The sequence below is a fragment of the Nicotiana tabacum genome, chromosome 20, assembly GCF_000715075.1.
Source record: "Nicotiana tabacum cultivar K326 chromosome 20, ASM71507v2, whole genome shotgun sequence".
NCBI classification, from domain to species: domain Eukaryota; kingdom Viridiplantae; phylum Streptophyta; class Magnoliopsida; order Solanales; family Solanaceae; genus Nicotiana; species Nicotiana tabacum.
This window is the reverse complement of record NC_134099.1, coordinates 12,074,682-12,084,438: the sequence shown is the minus strand read 5'-3', so window position 1 is coordinate 12,084,438 and position 9,757 is coordinate 12,074,682.

The window sequence follows — 9,757 nt, the reverse complement described above, 5'->3', positions numbered from 1 at the left end:
CATAGGTACTCGTCACCACACCTATACTCCACACACATGGAATTTCATATAGCAATTTAGTCGGGGATCCCTAATCCCTCGAGTCAAAGTTAGACCAAATACAGCTCAATCCAACGGAAAAATTAAAAGCTCAATTACCGCTTTACCTCTCGATTCCACCTCCAATCCACTCGTATCTAGTCACAATTAACTTAATAAAATCAATTACTTCTGAAGAAATTAATTCTAATGCATAATTATAGGTTTCCCAATATTTTCCCAAAAAGCCAAAAATCGACCTCGGGACTTCTTGGTCAAAACCCAAAATTCGAATCAAAACCCGATTACCCATTCACCCCCGAGCCCGTATATACAATTGGTTTTGGAATCCGACCTCAATTTGATGTCTAAATCCCCAAATTTTGAAATTACTAAGTTCTACCCAAAAATCCCTATTTCCATCATAAAACCCCTAGATTATAGTATACAATCTTGTGAAAAGAAGTAAAAGATTGAAAGAAATAAGTTAAGAATCATTTACCTATGATTTGGGGAAGAACTAGCCTTTAAAAAATGGAGAATGGATGAAAAATCCCGTCTAATTCCCAAGTTATCAGCTGTAGATATCTCATTTGCAACTTGAGCTTCGCAAAATGTGAAGGAGCCATCGCAAATGTGAAGCCCTTCACAGTCCTGATGCCTTCTCAAATGCAAGGGAAGTGTCGCATTTGTGAACACTGCTCCTCGCAAATGCGAGTAAAAGATCGCATTTGCGATCATACGCCTCCCAGCCTCCTTTCGCAATTGCAACGGTTTGTTTGCATTTTCGAACTCTGCTGGCCCAGCCTTCTAATCGCAATTGCGATGATAGGCTCGCAAATGTAAACCCTGTAGGTCTCGCAAATGCAAACCCTGCAACAAGCTAAAGCACACCAGCAATATTCTCTAAGTTCCAGATCACTTTGTAGTCTATTCGAAACTCACCCGAGCCCTCGGGACTCCGAACCAACCATGCACACAATCTTAAAACATCATATGAACTTGCTCATGTGATCAACTCGCCAAAATAACATCTAGAACTATGAATTTAGCACTAAATTGCATGAAATTTTCAAGATAGTTTCAAAACTTCTATTTTCTCAACCCAATGTCCGAATTACGTCAAATAAACTCCGTTTTCACCAAATTTCATAGACATGACTTAAATAGTATATTTAACCTATATCGAGCTTCGAAATCAAAATACGGGCCCGATACTAGTGAGTTAAACATTAATCAATTTTCTTTAATTCCTTAGATTTTCAATCTTACAATTTTCATCAAAAATTCATTTCTCGGGCTTAGCACCTCGAAATTCGATTTCGGGCATACGCCCAGGTCCCATATTTTACTACGAACCTACTAGGATAATCAAATCATGGGTCCAGGTCCATTTACGTAAAATGTTGACCGAAGTTAACAAATATCATCTTTTGAGGCCAAAAACTATTATTTCATAAATTTTCCATATAAAGTCTTTCCTGGATCATGCCCGAATTGTGCACGCAAATTGGGGAGAGATAAAATGAGGTTTTTAAAACCTCGGAATACGAATTCGAGTTCTAACACAAAAGATGACCTTTTGGGTCAGCACATTGGAACTTGGAGTCATGTATAAAAGTTATGCTTGGTACACTACAGGCTGTCCGGGAAGATGTTTGGAAGTCGCGAAGAAGAAATTTGTGTTGCACAGGGCTGACTTTAGCATCTTATATCTTTCTATAAGGAATTGATAGGTACCTATAACATGCAAGGTGTAGATCATTGTGTCTTGTTTTCAAAAAGCTAAACTATTTGTCATTTGGATTTTTTACAAAAAGTAATGACCATTATGCTAGAGGTTGTCTGAGATGAGTTTGCAAATGACTTTTGAGAATTTTCTTCATCGTGAACCCGATGTGAGGCTCGCTAACGTGAAGAAGGAAGTCGGGGCAGTGTTATAAGTCCTCTATTTCGGACGTTGGAGCCATTATTTTGTATTTTTAGTTGGGAACCTCGGGATTTAGTAATTTTGGAGAGGAATTTCACCCCAAAACTTGAGGTAAGAATTCTTGACTCACTTGTGATTATATTTCATAGATTAATCTTCATTTTCGGCGTTAGATTATTGATTTTTTAAGAAGAAATCGGAAGAAATCTCTATAATTTCACAAAATAAATTTTTGAGTTTTGAATACCAATTTAGAGTTGAATTTGAGTAAAAGTAGTATAATTGAACTCGTAATTGAATGAGTTATTGGATTTTGTGTTTCGTCGGATTTCAAGACATGGGCCCCACTACCAACTTTTCAAGCGGAGTTGGGAATTTTTATAAATTGTTAAATTTCAGGCATTGGAGTATACTTTTTATTAATTTGCACGTTATTTTACTAGTTTCGGACTGAACGGCACCAAGTTGGGGCTTTAAAGGAAAATTGTGACCGAAAAGTGAGCTTTAAGACGAGGTAAGGCTCTTGTTTAACCTTGTAAGAGGGAATTTACCCTGTAGGTGATTTAAATTATTGTTTGCTACTAATTGTGGGGGCTTCGTACGTATGAGGTGGCGAGAGTCCGTGCGTAGCTACTAATTATGCTTATGTCCGAGTAGTCTTAGGTTTACACCATACCTTGTTGACACCGTTATTTGATTGTGCTTATTACTTGCATTGAATAGAACTGAGATTGAGGATTTTAGGAGTTAAAAGTTTTCAGTTTGAATTTCTTATTTTTGGTTACGATAACTTTGAGAAATCTATGTTCACTCGCGTCACAAGTATATTCCACGAGCGAGGTAAATTCCACTACTCTCATGGTTGCGGGTCATTTTCCTCTGCAGGTTAATAGATGTATCTATGGTTCGTACCGTTTGACCCTCGGTAGTGTATAGTTTATATATTTGTATGTTGGATTGGGCTGTACGACCTCGGCATAATTCGTGCATAAAAATTCTTGAAGCCCAATTATAATTGATATTGTTTCATTGGCTTGAGAGGTTAACTTGTTAAATGATGGAAATTAATTTGGGATTTATCATTAGTGAAAGAATTGTTTATGTATTTCTTGTTATTGAATGTTCACCTGTATTTATATAATCCATGTTAATTAATATTTGGTACTTTATTGTTAGCCCATAGTAAGCGCCGAAATCGACGCCTCGTCACTACTTCATTGAGGTTAGACAAGATACTTACTGGGTACGCATTGATTTACGTACTCATGTTACACTTGCTACACATTTTGTGTGGGTACATATATGTCTAGTGGTCTTGTGGGCGCAGAGGTGCGACTATTACGGGGACTTAGGGTGAGCTACATTCCATGTACAAATCCACAGCATACAGAGTCCCCATCAGAGTTATTTACATTAACCTGTCTAATTGTATTCTAGACAGGTGTTGTATGTTATCATATTTTTTAGTTGATGCTCATGCACTTGTGACACCGGGTTTTGGGGGTTTCTACTGGATGTTTAGTATGGTGGTTCATGTAATTATCATTGTTTCACCATGTAAATTCTATTTCACATTATTTAATTAATGGAAATTATGATTTCAAAAGTAATAAAATGAGTAATTAAGTGGATCAATCAACATTGGCTTGCTTGACGGCGGCATTAGGCACCATCATGACCTACAGTGGATTTTGGGCCATGATACCTTGGTATCAGAGCGTTAAGTATACTTAAGTCTCACAAGTGATGATCAAGTCTAGTATAGTCTTGCTGGATCGGTACGAAGACGTCTCTACTTATCTTCAAGAGGCTATACGCCGGTTAGGAGAAATTTCCTTCTTGATTCTCATACACTTGTGACATCGGGTTTTGGGGGTTCCTACTATATGTTTAGTATGATAGTTCATGTAATTATTATTGTTTCACCCTGTAAATTCTATTTCACATTATTTAATTAATGGAAATTATGATTTTAAAAGTAATAAAATGAGTAATTAAGTGGATCAATCAACGTTGGCTTGCTTGACGGTGTCATTAGGCGCCATCATGACCTACAGTGGATTTTGGGTCTTGACAGCTTGGTATTAGAGCTTTAGGTGCACTTAGGTCTCACAAGTCATGAGCAAGTCTAGTAAAGTCTTGCGGATCAATATGGAGACGTTTTACTTATCTTCGAGAGGCTATACGGCTGACAGGAGCATTTTCCTTCTTGATTCCTCGTCGTACAATTTGATTCCTTTGAGGTATATGCTTTTACTTCCTTCCTACTCATTCTTATACGATGTTGAGCGCTCTTGTCGATTGAGCATCGAGGAGTTGTAGTTGTACTATAGACGTGGGGCATGATGTTTCTCCCTACACATTCGAGCAAGTTATTATCATCTTCTTGCGAAAGATGTCATTTCAGCTCAGTAGCTATATGTTTGATCGTTTTGAGGCATTGTACAGATTTCTATGATGTTTCAGAGTTGTTATCTCATAGTATTGATGTAATGGTTGGGTGCTCGTTTATGTGCCAACATAGTAAAAGACTTGAAAGGAGGTTCTTCTCAGTGCATATTTAGAGGTTCAACATTTAATCCCAGCAGAGGAAAGGCAAACAGACTATAGATGTACAAGTTTGGTTGATGAAGTGATGATACTTGGTATTTTCAGACGTGGTGGAATTCTCAATTGTGATGTACTGTCATTGTCTTTGTTGAATGCATTAAAGTATGCCGGTGTTATGGTCTTCTTCGATTCCCCTTTGGGGTAGGGCATTGTGGAATGATGCCTGAGAAGCGGTTGTCAGAGATAGCGGTGTGTAGCAGTTTTGGGATTGAATCGGTGTTTCTACTGTTGATGGCTCGAGAAAAATGATCTTCTAGGAGGCTTAGAGTTGGTAGCAATTTATCAGATCAGGTGCTAGATGGATTTTTCTTTGAGGCAGTATTTGGGCAGCGAAAGATGAGGAAAGACATGGCCGAATGTGTCTTGCGGTGATTGAATTGCTAGTAGTTCAAGTATGGAAAGAAAAGGTCAAGAAGTTTCTTAAAGGAGAGGGTTTAACCAAAGTGGGATAGTAGCAGAGTAGCATATGGGTTCTGTGGTAGGATAGCCACACACCTTGAGGAAAGTTTAGAGCCATTTGGGTATTATGATGGACAGTGACTAGGTCTATGGATTTTATTTGGATGCAACATGACTTTGAGTTTGAAACGCATTATTGGACTTTTAGTTGATATCGATGGAAAGAACGAATCTTGGTGGGTCCCAGGGTTAAGTAATTGTAGCTTGAATCTAAGTAGGGGAGCCCCACCGTCTATGATTGGATCACGTGGTTGTCTGCTTGTGCAGTTTCAAGTTATCGGTGTATTGGTAGGTTATTATAACTAAGGACAGAAAACATTAGTGGTAATTCGAGCAAAGGATTTGAGGAATGTGTGCTATATTTGGGCTTTCTCGATTCATGTACAGGTTTTAGGGAAGACTCGGAGTTTATGCTTCTTGTGGATGTGATGTATAAGGAAAAAAATTTAGCCGGTTACTTCTTTGAGAAGGTGTTCATGTGATAGAAGAGCATTGGAATTGGTTATATTCGGGATTGGGTCAGAGTGGGTGACTTTGAACAACAGTTCTAGTGGGTTCAAGAATTTAAGTGCAGTGCATAAGGATTTCAGGTTTGTAGTATGGTTAAGGATCAAGTTTTTGCAGTAGGTTATGAATGGGACTTGGAGTATTTTATGTTATCATAGGTTATGCGATGCAGTATTGGAGTAAAGGAATAAACAGCTTTGGATTCACGAAAAGTCTTGTAGAATAGGTGTACTAGTTGGAGATGCCATTGTGCGCATAAGGAAGGCACAGGATGGTTCATGGGTACTAAGACAAGACGGTCTCATGAAGTGGGTCACTCGGGAAGAGTGTTGTTGAGTTTTGTTATGAATCTTGAATGGAGCTACTATTATCTCTAAGGCAAGTCAAGAGTGAACTAAAAGAGCTCGGCTCAGTTGGTAATGGTTGAATCAACATAATGGTGGCAATGATCAGTTCCTTCAGCGTGTGAAGTTAAACATATAGTTTGTGGTTGTACACTTGGGCTTGAGCGCCACCACAACTTGGTTGATTTGGGAGGTATTTGATTCGAGTGGCTTTGTTATGTAAATTGATTACGGAAGAACGATGGCGGTTTAGATCATGACTTGAGGTTTGTATGTTCTGCTGTTTGAAAATTCAGTTGCGTGTTGCATTGGTTCTTCTGAAATGAGCTAGGTGAAAGGTTTCTACCCAATGAAGTATTTATTCAATTAGTGGTTCAAGGGTTATGGTGAATGTGTGCATTATCGCGTAGCGGCATGACGGGTGCAGTGAGCAGCATGGGAACAGGAATTGAAGGTCAAAGTTGTGGTTTTGTGTTGATAGATGTCACGAGCTCGGATGAGCTGGGTAAATTCAGATGTTCAGAGTAAGCTGGCATTTTTCTTTAATGTCACCTGAGAATGGTGTTCTGTGGAAGAGGCTTTGTGTATTGAATTGCGAATTTTTGATTCGCTTTATAGAAGTAGAACGGTTGGTTATATGGATGTGAGAGCTTTGCTACCATTGGGAGATTTGTATATGTGTGACATGTTAGTCAATTGATTGTTAAATATTGAAACCAATTATGGAAGTTATGGTAATATCACAAATGCGAAAGTTTATGCCTGAGAGGCATTCTATTCCTTGGTTTGTGGACCATGTGAGTTTGTTCTGGATTTGACGGTTGTTGTAATGTGTCATGGAAAAGAGTTATTGTGGATCCTTGAAAGATTATTAGACCAATACGGTACGATCAGAATCGGCTTGAGGTCCATTGATGGGTCTAAATGTGGATGTGTGCTCTACACTAGGCCGGGTGTGTTCATTCAGCGTAACATTTCTCATGGAGGAGTATCCGGGCTGTAATGACCCGACCAGTCATTTTGAGCTTTTGCACTTTGCTTGCCAGTTCTCTAGCATGACTAGCTCCATATTATGTATTTTGACTTTTGTAAATCGTCGGTTTTAGTTTTCAGGTTAATCGGAATAGATATGGAAGGATGATTCTCAGCTGGAAGCTTTAAATTTGAAAGATTTGACTCAATCTTGACTTTTTAGTATTTCATCTGGGATTTGGATTTTCATGATTAGGTTAGCTCCGTTAAGGTGATTTGGGACTTATGAGCTTGATTAGAATGTAATTTGGAGGTCCGTAGTAGATTTAGGCTTGAATTGGCGAAATTGGGTTTTTGGTATTCTCCGGTTGATAGGTGAGATTTTGATATAGGGGTCGGAATGGAATTCCGGGAGTTGCAGTAGTTCCGTTGTGTCATTTGGGATGTGTGTGCAAAATTTTAGGTCATTCGGACGTGGTTTGGTTGGGTTTTTTTATCAAAAGTGGAATTTAGAAGATTTTGAAAACTTAGGCTTGAACCCGATGTGTTTTGGTTGATTCGATATTGTTTGAGGTGTTTTGAAGATTGATAAAGTTTGAATAAGGTTATGGGTCATGTATGTGCTTTTGTTAAGGTCCCGGGGGTCTCGGAGTGATTTCGGATGGTTGGTGGAGAGTTTGGAGTTTTTGTGAAGCTGCAGATTTTTTGCTTCTGTTGTTTCCGCACCTGCGGATTGGGGAAAGCAGATGCGATACCGCAGATGTGAAGAAGAGGGTCGTAGAAGCGAAAAAGGGCCTAAGAAGGCTGGGGCCACAGAAGCGGCTGAGGAGCCACACACCTACGATAGCGCAAGTGTGGGAAAAGGAATGCAGAAGCTGATAGTGGTCATTTAAGTGATGACCGCGGAAGCGGTCCATTGACTCCAAATGCGGTGCCGCAGAAGCTGGGATTTGGTCGTAGGTGCGGAGTCCCTGGGCCAGAAAGTAAAAATTATTTCCTTCGCGATTTTTGAGCTATTCCATTATTGCTAAGTTGGTTTTTGGAGCGTTTTGGGTGATTTGAAGAAGGGTTTCAAGGGGAATTCATTGAGGTAAGGATTTTGGACCTAAAACTCATTCCTATGGTATTATTTCACAGATTAGAGCTATAATTAATAGAATTTAAGGGTTAAAATTGGGGAAACTAGGGCTTGGTATTGGAGACCTAGACTTGAGGATTTGAGGGTTCATTTGCAATCGGATTTTGGTACTCTTGATATGTATGGACTCGTGGGGAGATAAGAAATCCATCGATGTGGGCACAGGGGTCGAGTTTTGGTAATTTTGGTATTTATATTGTAAATTGATTATTTTCGCATGAGCTTCGTTCCCTTAGCATATTTTGACGTCGTGATTCTGATTTTGGATAGATTCGACGTGAGTGAGGTCCATTCGAGGGGCAAAGGCGTCGCGGGCTAGAGTTTGCACCGGTTTGAGGTGAGTATGATTGTAAATGACGTACTGAGGGTATGAAACCCTAGATTGCACATTGTTGTGCTATATTGAGGTGACACACACACTAGATGACGAGTGTGGGGTCGTGTACTGTTGGGGATTGTGACTTAGTCCATCCCGAATGACTATTTTACCGCATATTTGACTGAAAACTATTTGCTATCATCATGTTTTGGGCTGAATGGCATATTTGGGCCTCGTGCCAACTATTTGAACCCTGATGTTTTGAATGATATTTTGGGTTGAGCATCATGTTTTACTATTACCCGAGTGGCTTGTGAGGTTTTTAACTGAGTAAGGCTGAGGGCCTATGTTGTGACCAAACACTTGATTATGATTATGAGGCAGAGGGCCTGAGATTTGTACGCCACGAGGTGGCTTGTTGATATGAGACCGAGAGCCTAGTGATGATGCCACGAGATTGCTTGATATTGTGCTTGGGCCGTAAGGGGCCCCTCCGGGAGTCTACACACCCCTAGTGAGCGCGGGTACCCATTGTGATGTGAGATATATCCCGAGGGGCTGGTATTATTTTTGAGATATTGCCCGAGGGGCGGATTTGTTGACATTGTGCCCGAGGGGCGATCCTTTATGTGTTTATCTTGCCTAATTGCCTGTCATTTACTTGCTTAATTGTTAAAAAGGCATTTATGAAGTTTAAACTGAACTCAGTGACTTTACACATCTTTACTGATTCACTATTTTTACTGGCTTTTACTGCTTCATTATAGCCTGTAATGTGCCTTACGTGATTTCACATTTCTTAGTCTTTATTTATGATTATTACTCACTGAGTTGGAGTATTCACTTTACTCTCTGCACCTCGTGTGCAGATTAATGTGTTGTTGATCATGCTTGCTAGGGTTGAGAGCTCCCGGTAGATTTCGGAGTCCACAAGGCAGCTGCTCGGCGTCTGTAGCCCCGTGCTTCTCCCCCTTTATCTCATTTCACTTTCCCTTAATAGTGATTCTGTACTAGCTTTGTAGACTCTTCAGACTTGTATTAAACTATAGATACTCATGACTGGTGACACCCCGGTATTGGGTTGTGTTGGGTTATTTTTCCGCAAATTGTACTGTTTTATCTACCTTCTTTTGGGATTTATGATTCTGATTTAGACTTAATACTTATTAATTTAATTGCTTAAAATTGAAATGGGAATGTGTCAGCTGGCCTTGTCTTCAAGAGAGGCGCCATCACGACCGGGTCTGGGTTTAGGGTCATGAGAAGTTGGTATCAGAGCCTAGGTTACATAGGTGTCACGAGTCATGAGCAGGTTTATTAGAGTCTCGCGGATCATACGGAGACGTCTGTACTTATCCTCGGGAGCCTGCAGAACCTTTAGGAAAAATTTCACATTCTTGAATTCTTATCGTGCATCCTTGATTCTGCTTGAAATGTAACTTCTTGAATTCCTTCCACGC